At 46.0% G+C, this 17,389-nt stretch overlaps 1 protein-coding gene across 12 annotated transcripts in view; it reads right to left on the minus strand.

Annotated features, from left to right (window-relative positions):
* CASK (calcium/calmodulin dependent serine protein kinase) overlaps positions 1 to 17,389 on the minus strand; it is a 651,701-nt gene that overhangs the window by 303,626 nt on the left and 330,686 nt on the right. The window lies entirely within an intron of this gene.

Below are 17,389 nucleotides of genomic sequence, written 5' to 3' on the forward strand. Positions count from 1 at the left end.
ATTCTGTACTCTTGCTGTACCCCTTTTGGTGCTGTGGATGTGTGCGCAGGTTTCACGTCTGCAGTTAGATGTTCCATTTAGCACTGGGCTGCGCAGGAAACTGATCTTTGTTTTGGATGGTTGATGATTTGCTAGTGGAGGTGGTCCTGGGAATATTTCTCACAAGTCTTTCATCTTTTGTGCAGAAGAGGCAGGAGCTCTTCTGCAATCTTACTTGGAGATTCCAGGTATGCACTGTAGGCGTTTTAGTTGAGCATTTCTGTGGTGTCTGAACAGATCAGTTTATATCTTATGGCTTGGCTATAAAAGGACATATTCTTTCATGTGCCTTGGATGAAAGTGGTCATGCTTGAACTATGTGGGACAGTCTGTGGGTCTCCTGTAGATTGATTTCTGTACACGTTTGCCTTTAGTATGTATTGCAGTATTTAGAAGTTTGTTTCTGTTTGTAACTGGTTTAAGTTTTATCGTAGGGAAGACATTGTAGTTTCTGTGAAATTGGATACTTCTCACTGGCAGTCCAGATAATCAAAATATCATCAATGAAGCCAAAGGCAGGATATTTTTTTTACTTTTTAACATTTTATGTTTTCCAATTTTCTTACAAAGGCATGTAGAAAATGTCAAGGGCACAAACATGATTTGGTAAAATTGCAATTCTGCACCATTCCAAAAGGTAAAAATAAGCAATTACCATGTAATGGCATAATCACAGGATAAACCTAACTAACCATACTGCTTAGAAGAGCGTTACTTCGACTATTTGGGGCCATGGCAAGAGTGTACAATATCACTGAATGTTTAACATATTAACCTTTTAAAGATATACATTTGGAAAGTTATGTACATGAGAAACCAAATCACAAAAAGGTATGGAACAAAAAAACAAGTCACCCATATGTGGTAACAAGAGCACATCATATGTTCACCTTTAGGGCTCCTTTTGAACTTGTAAAGTGGGCTATTTTGTAGAAGCAAATGATGGCATCATTTGCTGAATTTCCTCTTTGTAAATTTTTTTTTTTCAATTAAGACTCTCCACCTTCTAAAGAGGTAAGTAGTTTGTGTTGTATTTGTCTAAATTTTCATGAAGAAACCGTTAAGGTCCATTTTTACTTCATGTAGAGTTGGAGGTTGCAGTCCTATCCAGCCCGCATAATGCAACATGTTGCTACAAGCAGATGTAGCAATTCAGAACCTTTTCTCAATATTCTCCCTGCAGTTGGCGGTTATGGTGTTTAGAAGCTAAAAAAAAAAATGAAAAAAGCAAAAGGATTTTGGGGAGGAGTGCAAGCAAAAACAGATAATATCAGCAAGAACTCGCTTCCGAAATGTAGTCAAAACTGGACGTATCCAAAGACAATGCGTTAACATAGATCGCATCAGACCACATTTTTGAACTAGAGACATGCTAGAGGAACAGGTAGACGTAGTTGCAAGATAGGAAACAAATGCCCTGTGAACGTTAAATTAGGTGCCTTGCTTCTTTGACAAGGATTTGTTTTTTGTAGCCATGCGGATGTTTTACTGGCCGTTTAGAAGTGGAAAACTCTTTTCTACTTCTCAACATTAGATTATCCTAATAAGTTGTTCTAAATGGTTTGCTGATGTGGATCAACGATAGAAAAAGCTGGATTTTTGTTAGAACTTACTGTAAAATCCTTTTCTCTGAAGTTCGACAGACGCAGCTCTGCATAATCATAGACTATAGGGTTATGCTCCTCCCACTAGGGATAGGCACTAGGCGGAAAAACACTTGTCCACGCCTATAGGGCCTCTCCCAGCAGGCAAAACCCCTCAGGCTCTGCTATACTCAAACAGTTGTGTTGCAAGCAGTGACAGAAAAAGACCCCATAACTCAAAAGTAGAGGGGCGAGTGCTGCTTCTGCCGATGAACTTCAGAGTAAAGGATTTAACGGTAAGTTCTTACAAAAATCCAGTTTTCTATCGTTCGACAGACACAGCTCTGCTTAATCAGACTATAAAGCAGTAAAAACATGAGGGGTGGGAACAAGACGGGAACAAAAAACCTGAATGCCCCAACGGCCAAACGTAGCCAACCAGGTAAAACAGAGCTCAACCAGAAACAACTGGAGCTCCCTGAAACAACGAACCCTCAAAGAGAAACCAAAAAAGGGGGGTTCTCTCAAACTACAGCCTGCAAAACCTTGCGGCCAAAAGAAGCATCCGCTGATGCCAGCACACCTACTTTGTAGAATTTAGTAAAGGTATGCACAGACGACCAAGTTGCCGCCTTGCAAACTTGTAGCACCGACGCCTGATGGCGAAAAGCCCAAGAGGCACTCGGCGCCCCAGCAGAATGCGTTTTCACTGAAAAAGGAGGAATCTGACCCTTCAGTGAATATGCCTGTACCACCGTCTGTCTGATCCATCTGGAAATGGTTGCAGCAGAAGCAGCCAGTCCCTTACGAGGTCCACCCGTAAGGACAAAAAGAGCGTCCACAGTGGTCTCTAAGTAAACCCTGATAGCCCGGACCACATCCAAAGAATGTAAGGAATACTCCTTAGGATGCTGAGGTTGAGGACAAAGGGAAGACAGTACAATGTCTTAATTTAAATGAAAATCAGAAACCACCTTATCTCTGTGAACCATCAGATAAGGTGAGACAACGCCGCCAATTATGATACTCTCAACACCTGACTTTCAATGGCCATGCCATTAAAGCCAGCGACTGTAAAGCAGGATGGAACATCGGACCTTGAGACAACAGATCTTCCCTGAGATGAAGTCTCCAAGGGATACTGGTGGCCAATCTTATCTGAGAGGAAGTTTCCAAGGGATACCGGTGGCCAATCTTATTCAGTCTGTGTACCAAGACCGACGAGGTCAGTCTGGAGCCACCAGAACAACCGGAATGCTTTCCACCTCTATTCTGCGCAGAAGACACGGCAGAAGTTTCAACGGGGGAAATGCACGAATCAGCCGATACTGATCCCAAGGAGCCACCAGGGCGTCTGTAGCATCGGCCAGAGAATCTCAAGACTTGGCTACGAATCTCTGCACCTTCTTGTTGAGACGGGAGTCAAACAGATCGACCTTGGGAGTCCCCCACCGAACACACAGGAGGTGAAACACCTCTGGGTGTAGGGACCACTCCCCTTGATCCAACACCTGACGACTCAGGTAATCCGCCTGCCAGTTTTCCACACCTGGGATGTGAACAGCAGAGAGGGCTGGAGCAAATCTTTCTGCTCAAGTCAGAATCTCGGCCACCTCCTTGGCCGCCAGGGCACTCTTGGTGCCCCCCTGTTGATTGATGTAAGCCACAGCTGTGATCGCTCTGAGTTCCAAAACATTGATCAGAAGTTTTTCACCATTCAGGTATCCCAGTACCGCAATGCTAACACCAGAGCCAGAACCTTGGCAAACACCCTGGGAGCGGAGGCGAGACCAAAGGGTAATTCCACAAATTGATAAAGCTTCTCCGTTACCGCAAAGCGAAGAAACCGCTGGTATCCAGCGTAGATAGGGATGTGTAGATATGCGTCCTTGATATCTATGGAGGCCAAGAAATCTCCCTGATGTAGAGATGCCACTACCGTACGGATGGACTCCATCCGAAACCTCTGTACTCGCACAAAGCGGTTCAGGGCTTTGAGATCTAGGATGGGGCACACCTTACCTTCTTTCCATGGGGAACTTGTTTAAATAAAACCCCTGAAAGTGTTCTGGAGCAGGAACCGGCACAATCACCCCTTGCGACAGCAAGTCGTGTACCGTGCCCCTCTCAAGTCCCTTAACCTGGCTGGGGACAATAGAAGATTGGAGGGGAAGAACCGGTCTCTTGGACGAGACCGGATATCGAATCAGTATCCGAAACGAATCAATTTGTGAACCCATTTGTCCTGAATCAAAGAAGTCCAGGGTTCCCGGAAGAATCAAAGACGTCCCCCCCACCCCAGACTCATGCAGATGAGGGCTTGTCTGCAGGTCCGGATTTGCTATCCTTGGACTTAACGGGCCATGGCTTCTTGGACCCTCCCGAAGATCTAAACAGTTTACCTTTTTTTTCTGTGACCCGGAGGCATGAAAAAAGACGTTTATGAGCAGTAAAGGAAGGCCCCCGCCTAGGGCGTGGAGCCTTGCCTTCAGCGGATTGGGGCAGATAAGTGCTAAATAGTGCTCTTACCTCCCCCGTGATACCTTTGATCAACTCATCCAGAGAGGCTCCAAATAGCTTCTCCCCCGTTAAAGGGAGATCAGCAACAGCTTTTTTAGAAGCCTGGTCAGCCAACCAGCATTTCAGCCATATTAGGCGTCTAATAGCAACCCCCACTGCTGATGTCCTGGCCACTAATAAGGCCAAGTCAAGGGATGTATCACACATGAACACCAGGGCTTGGACCAACTGGTCTAACAGTTCCAGAACCGCAGGGGGAGGCCGTGTCGTTTCCAAGTTACTCTTCAGCAACTTCACCCATTCAGTAGCAGTCTGTGCTATGAGAATGCTCACAAAGTTAGCTTTTAACATGTGACCCGTTACCACATGTACAAAGCTATTTTAACCTGGCCACCGGTGATTCCACCTTCGGTGGTACAGCCCATCTGGTATCCACGCCTCCGCAAAGGGATAACTGTGTGCAAAACGCTTAGGCACCACCAGTATGTGCTTAATGCATCACCATTGTTCATTGAAACAAGTCAGGACAAGGGAATACTTTACCTGATTTGCGATATTTGTGAGAGCCAAACGACACCTGCATACCTGACGCTGTGGGTTCATCAGCCATTTTAAGAGTTTCCCGCACAGAAACTATCATTTTTCCACCAAGGCGTGTTCTTGCATGACAGCAGAGGAGGACAGGTCCTCTTCACCATCAGAATGTGAAGACACCAACCCCTCAGGGTGGTCTGCGTCAACTATATCTGTGTCAGAATCCGAAGATGGAGAACGTTTGCGGCTAGCAGCACCAGAACAAACCGACTGCACTTTGACATCAGGCTTTGCAGAAAAAACGCAATCTCTGGCTGCAACTGTGAGCCAAGGGGTCCTGCCGTCATTTCCAAGGGGTCTGCAGGTTATATTTTATCCTGGGACTCCATTTGCAAACAAACAATTTTTTTGTGCACTGTTCCTTTAAGACTGCAAAAAATGCGGTCTCTCCACCCCCTGCAAATATGTGCCGAAAACTGGCCGCATTATTACTGCCCCCCCACGGTGAAAACCCACGAGGGGGTAGGGGGGAAGCAAGGGGTACACCAGTTAAGCTTCCGGGGTAAGACCAATTCTGACAAAGAAAAGTTGCTCAGGTGAGACAGAGTTTCCTGGTGCGAGTCGGATCTGCCATCCAAAGAACTTCACAGTCAAAAGAAAATGACCGCACTCAGGATCTTAATGAAAGCATCGAAGACTTTATACCTCCAGGGGTAGTGGGGGGACATGTTTCTCACCATAACGCGGTACCAGGTGGGCGCCACTCCGATACAGGTCACCTCCCACCCCGGGATGGGGGTGCTGTTAGCCAAGGGGAGGCTGCGACTCAGGGCGTTCCAGGTCGTCTGTGTCCGGGCGAGATGATCCACTCGCAGGCTCGACCCCATCCATCGGGGCACTGTCGTGGCGAGGCCTAGTACTGGACTATGACCTCCTCACGCTTGCAGGCCAGGCTGGGAGACCATAAGGAACCAAACAAAATAAGGTGAAAGACACACCTTTCTTCTGCGCACAGAAGACGAGGCTCCCCGACTGCTCTTCCCACAAAGCTTTGCAAAAGGCGTCTCAGATGGCTATGGTCTTGCTGCCCTAAAGGACTGGGGCAGTCCAACAGTACTGCAAACAAAAAACACAAAAAAGGGCGCATCGACCTAGCGCATTATCCTCAATAATGGTTTTTATTGTTGTAACATAGAAAAAATGGCTACTCAAACACAGATGAAATCAATCATATCGGACTCAGAAACTTGAGTGTCAAAAGTAGTCCATACGAAAGTCCATTGTCCTATTAAGATGACGGCTGACGCGTTTCGAGGCCTACGCCTCTTCCTCCGAGCCACCAATGGTGACTCTGAGGAAGAGGCGTAGGCCTCGAAACACTCAAGTTTCTGAGTCCGATATGATTGATTTCATCTGTGTTTGTGAGTATCCATTTTTTCTATGTTACAACAATAAAAACCATTATTGAGGATAATGCGCTAGGTCGATGCGCCCTTTTTTGTTGGGAGACCATAAGGATCTAGATTATCCAGTGCGAAAACCACAGCCGGCTGTTGCTTGCAGCTGCTTTGGATCTTGCCAGCCAATAATGTAATCTCCAAAGAGTTTATACAAACAGAACCAAGGGAGGGATCCAGCTTGCTATATAGAACATACAAACAGAACCAAGGGAGGGATCCAGCTTGCTATATAGAACATCTGGTAGATTCTATAGCGAAGCGAAGGAGAAGTCACAGAGAAAATTTGTGTATCTAGATTGTCCTCCCAGCCAAAGAAACCGCTCAGTAAGCATTGGAAATTGTGTAACCTAAATTGTATAATCTATATTTTCTGAGGATTTAATTTAAACAAGAACTTATAAACTTTTTTTAGTTTATTGTGACAACCAAAATAAGTATCTAAAAAGTCCCAAACATTTAATGTGTTTTTTGTCCAAAATTTTGTTGATGGGATATTGGTTGATCTGCAAGGGGAACAGTTATCCATTTGACTGTATTGTACTGTAGTTCTAGAATTGTTCTTTGGTTCGAAGTTGTGGCTTGTCATGGCACAGAAGTATTTTTTTTTTAAATGTAGTTTTCAAAACGCTTCCTCCAAGTCACTGCATAGCTTGATTTTGCTGGCAAAATTTAAGTCCTTTTGAAATTACAGCTATTTCTGTTTCAGTAGATTTGTATGAGGGAGGTTGGAAACACAGTTTGGCTTTGTGTGTGCGGGAGTCTTTGAAGCTTTTTCTTTGCTTATTTAATTAGAAGTCTCTGTAATCTTTTGTAAACAGATTGTAGTTTATCTTCCAGGTCAGTGGTGACATTCTCCAGCAGTCTGGCTCTGTTCTGTATTTCAGCTGGTCATACACACTTTAGAATTCAGCCGATTTATGTGAACCAGCCAAAAACCTAGCCTTAGCCCTGCTACCAGCACCTGGCTCAAAAACTTTCAATTAAAAAGTCTAAAGAGCTGAGCAGAAAATTGTCGGCCGAACAGTGACTGCAGCCAATTAGCTGCAGTTGTTAAGGTATTTTGACAGCATTGGGGGTTAGATGTTCCTTTCTGCATAATGAAGAAGAGGATGTCACTGCCTAGCTGTTGTAATTTCTCCAGAAGGTTTTCAATTCCAGAAAAGTGAGGCACACATCATAGCAGTAGTATTGTACCATGTTAGTGATCAATTAATGCAGAAAGCATGGAGTTTAAGTGATACTGAAAGTGTTTGTAAACCCCACTTCGTGTTTTTTACCTACAGGTAAGCCTAAAATAAGGCTTACCTGTAGGTAAATGGAATATCTCCTAAATGTGCACTGAAGATATTAGGAGATAATCACCCTGCATGCAGCCGCTGAGGTCAGCTGCGCATGTGCTCTGAAGGCCCGACGTACCATGCCGGACCTTCACAGCTTCTTGCGGGAAGCCTGGGTCTCCCACGCGCATGCGTGACATCAGCGCGGCTCTGGACACTCACAGCGCCGGAGCCCGCGATCCCAAAAGAAAGGATGGGAGAAGATAGACCTCTCAGCATTGAGCAGGCGCCACTGGAAGGGCTTCGTTCTAAGGTGAGTATTTCATAATGTGCTAGTAGTATGTGATGCATACTAGCACATTATGCCATTGACTTGCAGGACTTTTTTTCCCCCCAGCAGTTTACTACCCCTTTAAGGTGGAAATACACTGTGCAAATTTTGGCCGGTTGATGAACCAGCCAAAATTCACTAAGTAGGTGGCCCTCTCGGTTGCCTCCTGCCTGACATCCCTCAATTGCAAAATTGCAGGAGTCAGGCAAAATTTCGTGCTAAACAGCAACTGCATTCAGTCAGATGCAAACACTGTTTGGGGATGTTGACAGCTGGTGGATCATGCTGGTATAATATAATAGCTGAAAAAGGAGATTCAGCCATCTTTTTTTCTAGATTATTCAGTCAGCGGACTGAAAGAAAAAACAAAAAAAAAAAAAAAAAAAAACTGTGTACTGTATATGGCCAGCTTTAAGCAGCGACCAGAAAATTCAAAGGAGGATGAAAATTTTTTCTCGACCAAATGAGTTTCTAGCAGAGAATGTGTTTTTTTTGGTTAGGAGTCTATTCACTTTAAAAGTGAGGGCCAGTTCACACCAATCCGGATGCGTTCCAGATGTTTTATTGCATGCGCATTCTTGACACTTTTTTTTTTCTATTCTCAAATTCTTATATATATATATATATATATATATATATATATATATATATATATATATATACATATATGCATATATATATATACATATATGCATACCCTGACAATAAGCTCCACTAACTGCTTACATTCTATCCAGTAATCATGCCCTTACCGGACACTGAGGCAGCAGTCTTCTTGGTCACTGGAATGGCATCAAACTGCAGTAACAAAATGAAATGGAGGCTGCATTCACACCTTGAACAAAAGCTACCGGTGCTGCTCAAGACTCCCAACGGGTTCTCTTCTATTATCAGCCACATGGAGTGCAGGAAAGGATGGAGCTCATCCCAGCTTCGTAGATACTGATGCAAAGAGAACCGAGTCCCATATGCAGCAAATCACAACAAAATCCTGTGTGTGCGGAAAGTGAAAACATCCTCTGCCTGGGCTCTATCCAGGCCACATTGGTGTCTAGCATAGTCAGGCAACTAGCATTTTCATAGGCCACCACCCAGCAAGAGGCAGGATCCATATATGTAATGAATAGAACATACATTATTTAAGTAAACTTTCTGAGTGACTGGGCAAACTGCATCGCCAAAGCTCAGCTAGGATGCTGAGCCTCCATTGTTGAAAGAGTTACAGTGGGGAAAATAATTATCTGATCCCCAGCAGATTTTGTAAGTTTGCCCACTTACAAAGGAATTAAGGGACTATAATTTTGATCATGATAGAGACAGAATATCAACCAAAAATCTAGAAAAAAAAAACACATGATACAAATGTTATAATTTGAGTTGCAGTTTAATGAGTAAAAATGGATTTTTGTAAAATCTTACCGTAAAATCCTTTTCTCTTAAGCTCATTGACAGACGTAGTCCTCCTTGATTAATATCAACTCGGGTTATACTGCCCTCTACAGGAGTAGGACTAGACAGGAAAGAAAACGTTCTGGCCACACCTTAGGGGCAGTCCCAGAGGGTACATCCTCTCTCTCTGCTACAGCAAATCAGTTATGTCACAAAGCAGTGTTTAGAGATTTAACTACTTTACCTCTGGCCACTGTGCTGCTACTGCGGCACAGTGGCTCGTTATCGTCTAGCGACGTAGACCTATGTCGCTAGACTCCTCCCCTGTAGGCGGCGCTCGCGCGCCGCCGGAGGCACGCCCCCGCTGTTTTCATTCACAGCGGGAGTCGGGCCAGGGGAGGAGCAGTGGCGATCGCCGATGCTCTGCCCCGATCGTCGGGGAATCCAGTTTGGAGATCCGCCCGCCTGTGTAAACAGAGCGGGCGGATCTCCTAAGTGACAGGGAGTGACAGATCGGAGTGTTCAGCATAGCTGGACATCCGATCTGTCCCTGTCTCACACAGTCACCTCCCCCCCCCACACGTTAGTAAGCACCAGGCATACATTAACCCCTCCCTCTCCAATAAAATTAACCCCTTCCCTGCCAGTGTCATTTTTACAGTAACAGTGCATATGTATAGAACTGATTACTGCAGTAATGTCACTGGTACCCCCAAAAGTGTCAAAAATGTCAGTCAAGGGTCTGATCTCTCCGCCGCAATGTCGCAGTCCCGCAAAAAAAAAAAAAAAAAAAAAAAAAAAAAAAAAAAATCGCAGATTGCCGCCATTACTCGTTAAAAAAAAAAAACACCAAAAATGACATAAATCTTTCCCTTAGTTAGTAAACGCAATAAATTTTGCGCAAACCAATCAAAATACGCTTATTACGATTTTTTTTACCAAACATGGGTAGCAGAAAACAAATTGGCCAAAAATTTAAAAAAAAAAATTGGTTTTTACATCTTTTTTAAGGTGAATTTCATATAAAAAAAAATGTTAAAAATATTGTTATTTTTTCAAAATAAACGCTCTTTTTTTGTTTATAGCGCAAAAAGTAAAAATCGCACAGGTGATCAAACACCACCAAAAGAAAGCTCTGTTTGTGGGAAAAAAAGGACATAAATTTTGTTTGGGTACGGCGTCGCATGACCGCGCAAAAAGTTAAAGTCGCACAGCGCCGAATCGCAAAAAGTGGCCCAGACGTAAGACTGCAAAATGCTCTAGTGGTAAAGTGGTTAACCCAACCCAAAAACAGAGGGGCGGGTACTACGTCTGTCAATGAGCTTAAGAGAAAAGGATTTTACGGTAAGATTTTACAAAAATCCATTTTTCTCTGTTGCTCATTGACAGACGTAGTCCTCCTTGATTAATATCAACTCGGGACGTCCCAAAGCAGTACCACAAATGAGGGGTGGGAAAATGGAAATCAAAATCCAATCTAGAAGGCCCAACCGGTGCCAACTAGAAGTCTTAAAGGCTCATCAATCAAAGGATGAGACTCAACTGAAATTCCAACGGAAAAAAACCCTCGAGGTAGACCACCGGTCTCCTCAAATTGCGGCCTGCAGAACCTTGCGGCCAAATGAGGCATCCGCCGATGCCATCACATCAACTTTATAAAATTTTGTAAAGGTATGCACCGACGACCAGGTGGCCGCCTTGCACACCTGGACCACTGACGCCTGATGGCGGTAGGCCCAGGAAGTACTGAGCGCTCGAGTGGAGTGTGCCTTAACAGGGAACGGAGGATTCCAACCCCTAATCAAATAAGCCTGTACCACCGTCTGTCTAATCCATTTGGAGATAGTCGTGGCAGATGCTGGCAACCCCTTTCCGGGGCCATCCGTGATCACAAAAAGTGAATCCGTCTTACGGAACGATTCCGTAGCCTTCAGGTATACCCTGATTGCCCGAACCACATCCAAGGAATGCAACGCATATTCCCGAGGATGATTGGGCTGAGGACACAAGGAAGGTAACACAATATCTTCATTCAGATGAAATTCTGAAACCACCTTAGGAAGAAAGGATGGCTTCGGATGAAGAACTACCTTATCCCTATGAACCACTAGATATGGGGAATGGCATGATAATGCAGCCAGTTCTGACACCCTGCGTGCAGAAGTGATAGCCACCAAGAAGGCTACCTTCTGGGATAATGTAAGCAAGGGAATCTCCCTGATATTTTCAAAGGGAGGTTTCTGCAGAACCGACAAAACCAAATTAAGATCCCAGGGCGGTAAGGGCGCACGGACTGGCGGAGCCAAGTGCCGCACCCCCTGGATGAAATTCCGCACCAAGGAATGAGTAGCCAAAGGCTTCTGAAAGCAGATTGCTAATGCTGAAACCTGACCCTTGATGGTGCTCAAGGATAGTTTCTGCTCAACCCCCTTTTGCAGAAAAGCCAAGATTCGGGTCACCGAATAGGTACGTGGGGGAAATCCCAAAGATTCACACCACGCGATATAAGTCTTCCATGTGCGATAATAGACTTTGCTGGAAGTCGCTTTCCTTGCTTTAATTAGAGTAGGAATAACTGAAGCTGACAACCCTCTGTCCTTCAGTACCTGGGTCTCAATGGCCAGGCCATTAAAACCAGCGACTGTAAAGCACGATGGAAGATCGGTCCTTGAGACCGCAGATCCTCCCTCAGAGGAAGTCTCCAAGGAGCGTTCGCGACTAGCATGTCCAAGTCGGCCTGACCGGCTTGACGAGGCTAGCTTAGAATTTCCAGGATAACTGGAGTTCCCTCCATCTCTATCCTGCGGAGAAATCTCAGCAGCAATCTGAGAGGAGGGAAGACATATAGTAGCTGACACTGCCTTTACAGGCCGTTCAGCGCGTCTGCTGCGTCCGCTAGAGGATCGCGGGCGCGCGTTACCAACCTCTGCGCCTTCTTGTTGAGCCGATATGCCAACAGATCCACCTCCGGGATGCTCTGATGAAGACACAGGTGGTGAAATCCTTGGTGATCGACCTAAGTCATCACCCTGATATTGTCTGACTGGATCCGAACCAGGCTGCCCTAGAGCTGCTTGGTCCAGGCAATCCGACAAAGTCTGATCGCTCTCTGTTCCCACACATTTATCAGAAACTTGATTCCTATCAGGAGTGATGATGTCTCCTGGTTGAGCAATAGAGACCGAAGTCACCCAACTAGAGGCTCCTTGGTCCGCTTGCTCAACCGGATCCGATTCCTGGAGGGAACTGAGAATGATCTTTGGAAAAGGTAAAGAAAATGATCTGTTCAGGGAACGGGAATTATCGCTCCCTGTAGCACCTAAATGTTGGAAGGGAAGAATCGCACCGGTAGCAGTGATCGATACTCGATCTTGTATCCTGATCGTGTGATCTCCTGAACCCCTTAGTCCGGGATTCAGGAAAGCCCTATATCTGAACACCGGTGAAGACGTCCCCCCACCCCTAAGCCGGGTGGGGGCGCACCTTCAGGCTGTATTAGCCTTAACTTCAGGTTTGGCTGAGTCGGCCTTTAGTTTGCCCCACCAGCGCCTCTTGAACCCTCCTAGAGGGGCTTTGCCTTTCCCGCTCATCCCAGCGGAGCGAACGAACCCTTTATGAGCGGCAAAGAAAGGTCCACGCTTGTTACGAGGTCCTTTAGCTTTAGCAGCCTGCGGCAAAAAAGTGCTCTTGCCCCCAGTGACATCCTTAATGATCTCATCTAGGGTGGCCCCAAATAGGCGATTCCCCTAAAAGGGGAAGATTCGCCAAGGCTTTTTTGGAACCTAGATCCGCCGACCAGCATTTTAACCACAGCACACGTCTGAGGACTACCACTGACATCGATGCATGCCCTAACAAGGGGGTGGCATCCAGGGCTGCGTCACAGACGAACTGCAGTCCTTGTATAATTTGTTCCATCAAATCAGATGCTGCCTGGGGGATACCTTTCCCCTTTAGGTCATGGCGTAACAATCTTGCCCATTCCGTTAATGTTTGTGAAACTAAACCAATGTCAATCACTGGTCTAAAGGCTGACCCTATCAGGGAAAAAATAGTGCGGGACTCCGCTTCCATTTTCCAATCCACCGGATCCTTAAAGGACGGAGCGTCCTCCAACGGGATAACAGTGGCTTTATTCAGTCTGGAAATGGGTGGATCCACCACTGGTGATACCGTCCATTTCTTAATGAGGGATTCCTCAAACGGATAGCGTCTAGCAATGCGCTTGGAAACAGTAAGGGCACGTTTTGGATGATCCCATTCCTCTTTAATTTTATTACCAAAACATTTGGGTAAGGGAAAAACCTTCGCCGTCTTGGTAGGTTTACTAGTACCAAAGGCAATTTCCATCTCGGTTACCTCTGCCGGTAAAACCTCAAGTCTTAAGGTTTCCCGGACCGCCACAACTAGTGCGTCCACCAATGCTTCTTCTTGTGCTATGGCGGAGGCAGGAACGTCCTCCTCACTGTCTGAGGGAACTTTACCTGAGACAACGGGACCTGCAGCTGCAATGACCATCTCAGAATCTGAAGTATCAGATGAAATAGGGGAAGGCGGGGGTCGCTTTCTTGACCCCCGTCCCTGACAGGCCATCTCCACCCGGGATACCAAAGACTCCAAAACTGCTGTAAATGCATCAATATTCTGTGAACTGGAGGGTCCTGCGGCCACCTCGAGGGGATCAGGTGGGGGTACCTGTGTGGCAGGGTCCATGATTATTCCAGACACTTGCCGGAAAAAAATAATTTGCAAAAAAAAAAAAAAATAAATCTTTTTTTTTTTTTTTTTTTTAGACCCCCAGCGCTACAGCGCCCCTCAGTGTTACCTGCTTTAGGACCCCTACAGAGAGAGAGAGACCCCAAGGCTCACCACTTGATGCTCAGAAGTTTCAATACAACCTGTTCCAGCACTGTCTATTACAGACAGGAAGTCTTTGGCTTGCTTTCCCGGGTAAAAGGAGGTGGCTCCGCCCCTTTACACGCCTTCCGGCGCCTCCCCATAGCTCCTCGAGGTGTTTGGTCACCTCAAACATGGCGGCCCCCATGCTGGAGACACGAGGCTACGCCAATATGGCGGCCTCGTGCAATCTGCAAGACAATGGCGGCGGGCTGTGTAGAATAGCGGCGGCTAGCCCTTACAGTCTTACAATGATTTTAGATAGTCAGCTCCCAAACCAAGCCTCCTGGTTTCTATTCACAAAAAATCACACTCAAATTGGGGGATCTGTGACTGTTATAGGATAGAGGGGAGACCCATCCTACCATCCCAGAGAGGGGCCCGCGTCCACCACAAACCCAGCAGGGGGGAGAGGGGGAACATTCTACTCACCATACCGGAACCAGGCGGGCGCCAACTCCTGACAGAACCCCTCTCCACCGGGGTGGGGGGGGCTGTCGACCAATACGGACGCTGTGACTGTTGGTCATTGGCGTCCAGGCGACACGTTTAACTCGCAGGGTCAGTCTCCCTCGGCCCCACAAACTTCACCATGAATGGTGATAAGCCTGGCCGGCAGTACAGGACCCTGGCGGGCCGCATGCGGTCCGTGGGCCGTCGGGAGGCTGTGCAGCCCGTGGAAGTGACCGGTTGCTGGAGGAATGGCGATCTGGACTGCAGTAACTCAGGCATAGGCATCGGCCTGTGTACACACTCTGACAGGTAGGATACCTTTTACTTCAATAGTAATGCCCTTTTAGTACTGCCACTGACTTCAGCGTCCAGTGGGACTATGTCGCGGCCGACCCAGCGCGGAGCTATGGCCTGCACGCGCTCGTAGGCTGAACTGGGGTGACCACTGGATCTCAACATCCAGCCCGTCGCCCAGTTCCAGCTTGCTTGCTTGAAGATCTCACGGGAACACTGGAGAAAAAAGCTGTCTAAAAAAAAATCTAAGAAAAAAATCCTGCCAGGACCGAAGATCCTAGCAAGGCATCTAGGTCCTTACTCCTAACTAGACAGAAAAAAACTGATTTGCTGTAGCAGAGAGAGAGAGGATATACCCTGTGGGACTGCCCCTAAGGTGTGGCCAGAACGTTTACTTTCCTGTCTAGTCCTACTCTTGTAGAGGGCAGTATAACCCGAGTTGATATTAATCAAGGAGGACTACGTCTGTCAATGAGCGACAGAGAAAATAAGTGTTTGATCCCCAAGCAAAACATGATTTAGTGCTCGGTGGAGAAACCCTTGTTGGCAAGCATAGAGGTAAGAGTTTTCTTGTAATTGGTTACCAGGTTTGCACACATTTCAGGAGGGATTTTGGTCCACTCTTCTTTACAGATCTTCTTTAAATTCTTAAGGTTTCTTGGTGGTCACTTGGCAACTCCAAGTTTCAGCTCCCTCCATAAATTTTATATAGGATTAAGGTCTGGAGACTGGCTACGATTTATTTGACTACAGCACTTTCGCCAAACCCTTCGCTGAACCATTTAGGTGTTCATTGGCAATCTTCAGACGGGCCTGTACATGTGCTTTCTTGAGGGGGACCTTGCGGGCGCTGCAGGATTTCAATCTATGGCGGCGTATTGTGGTACTAATGGTTTGTTAGGGGACTGTGGTCCCAACTGCCCTGAGATCATTCACAAGCTCTTCCCATGTAGTTCTGGGCTGATTCCCCACCTTTCTCATATCATCCGTACCCATGAGGCAACATTTTGAATGGAGCTCCAGACCGAGGTTGGTAGAGGAACAAATACTTATTTTACTCACTGAACTGCAACTCTATTTATAACATTTGTATGATACGTTTTCTTCTGAAATTTTCATTGATATTCTGTCTTTATCATTTAAAATACACCTATTGTAAAAATTATAGACCCTTCATTTCTTTGTAAGTGGGCAAACTTACAAAATCTGCAAGGGATCAAAAAATAATTTTCCCCACTGTAGACTAGAGTGGAATGGACTAGAACAGGGGTAGGCAACCTTAAAAATGTGGAGATCTACCTGAGAAACATGTGAGAAGTCAAAGATCACCAGACACAGCGTCACCTCCTTGTACCCGATTTAAGGCTCCATTCACACCTGGGCGTTTTTGAGCGTTTTTCAGCTTCAAAAACGATAAAAAAAAAACATTCCAAAACACCCAACAAGTAAAACCCCATTCATTTAAATGGCCCCTGTTCACATCTGAGCGTTTTAACGCCTGAAGCAAAACGCCTGTAGCTGAAAAGAGTACATGAGCTTCTTTTTGGGCTGATTACCAGCGTTTTTGATAGATGTCAATGCCTGCCTCCAAAAACGCCTGAAAAAGAGAAATGCCTCAAAATTGCGGTAAAAAACGTGCGAAAACGCTACGCTCAAGTGTGAATGCAGCCCAAACCGTACTACCATGTTGCAGTCGCATGCATTGCACAGCAATTATTGGTTTAAATCAGGTAGTGAGGGGGCAACATATCACCTTCTCACAACCTGTCAAACACACTTGGATTGCTTTCAGAGGAGCAGCAGTGCCTGCTGCGCTTGTGAATGAGCTGCATTTGGCAGCAGCACCCTTAGGGCTCATTCACATGCACTTTCTGAAAGCACACCAAAACTCCTGCATTCAGAAAGTACACCAAAGCTTCAGGCTATAATAGAGGTCTATGGCTAAGCGCAGCAAACCTGCAGAAAACCTGAAGGTACACTGCCCCCACGGAGTGGGTAAACTGCAGAGCATCAGTGTGAAAGCAGCCCTATACTATTATGCCCAGTGAATTGCTTTACACTGACCTGAAGATCTCTTTCCTACTGCTGGCATCACTCTGGAGATCTCCCCTGCAGTCGAACGGCTCTTGCTTCCTACTAAAGCTTCAACTTTACAAGTAGACCCTCTGCATTGCACTCATATTTGATGCATGTTTGATGCTCTCTCATGGCGGGTCAGCAAGCCCAGACCACAATCTACCAGTCACCTGGCCGCGACCTACATGTTCGTGATCTATGGGTTGCTGACCCCCGGACTAGATGATGCTGGAGTTCCTCCAGCTAGGAAATGAGGTGGGCTCTGTCTTACTTGCTGAAGCGTCTAATGCACACTGTAGAAACTCACCCAAATTGTGCAGAGAAACCAGACTAAGCATTTTTAGTACCAGACAGGAGCCTGTACAACTGTGCAAGAATTAATGTAGAGCTGGAGTTCAGCTTTAATGCAGTTTAGGTCTACAATGAGAAGAATACATAATGAGGTCTAATAACTCAGTAGGTCTTACATGCAAAAGGGCCCTGATAATTACCTCTTCTTTGCCATACATTTCAACTGTTATATAGCTATATTGAGTT

The sequence above is a fragment of the Pelophylax lessonae genome, assembly GCF_965119305.1.
Source record: "Pelophylax lessonae genome assembly, chromosome: 2".
Taxonomy (NCBI): Eukaryota; Metazoa; Chordata; class Amphibia; order Anura; family Ranidae; genus Pelophylax; species Pelophylax lessonae.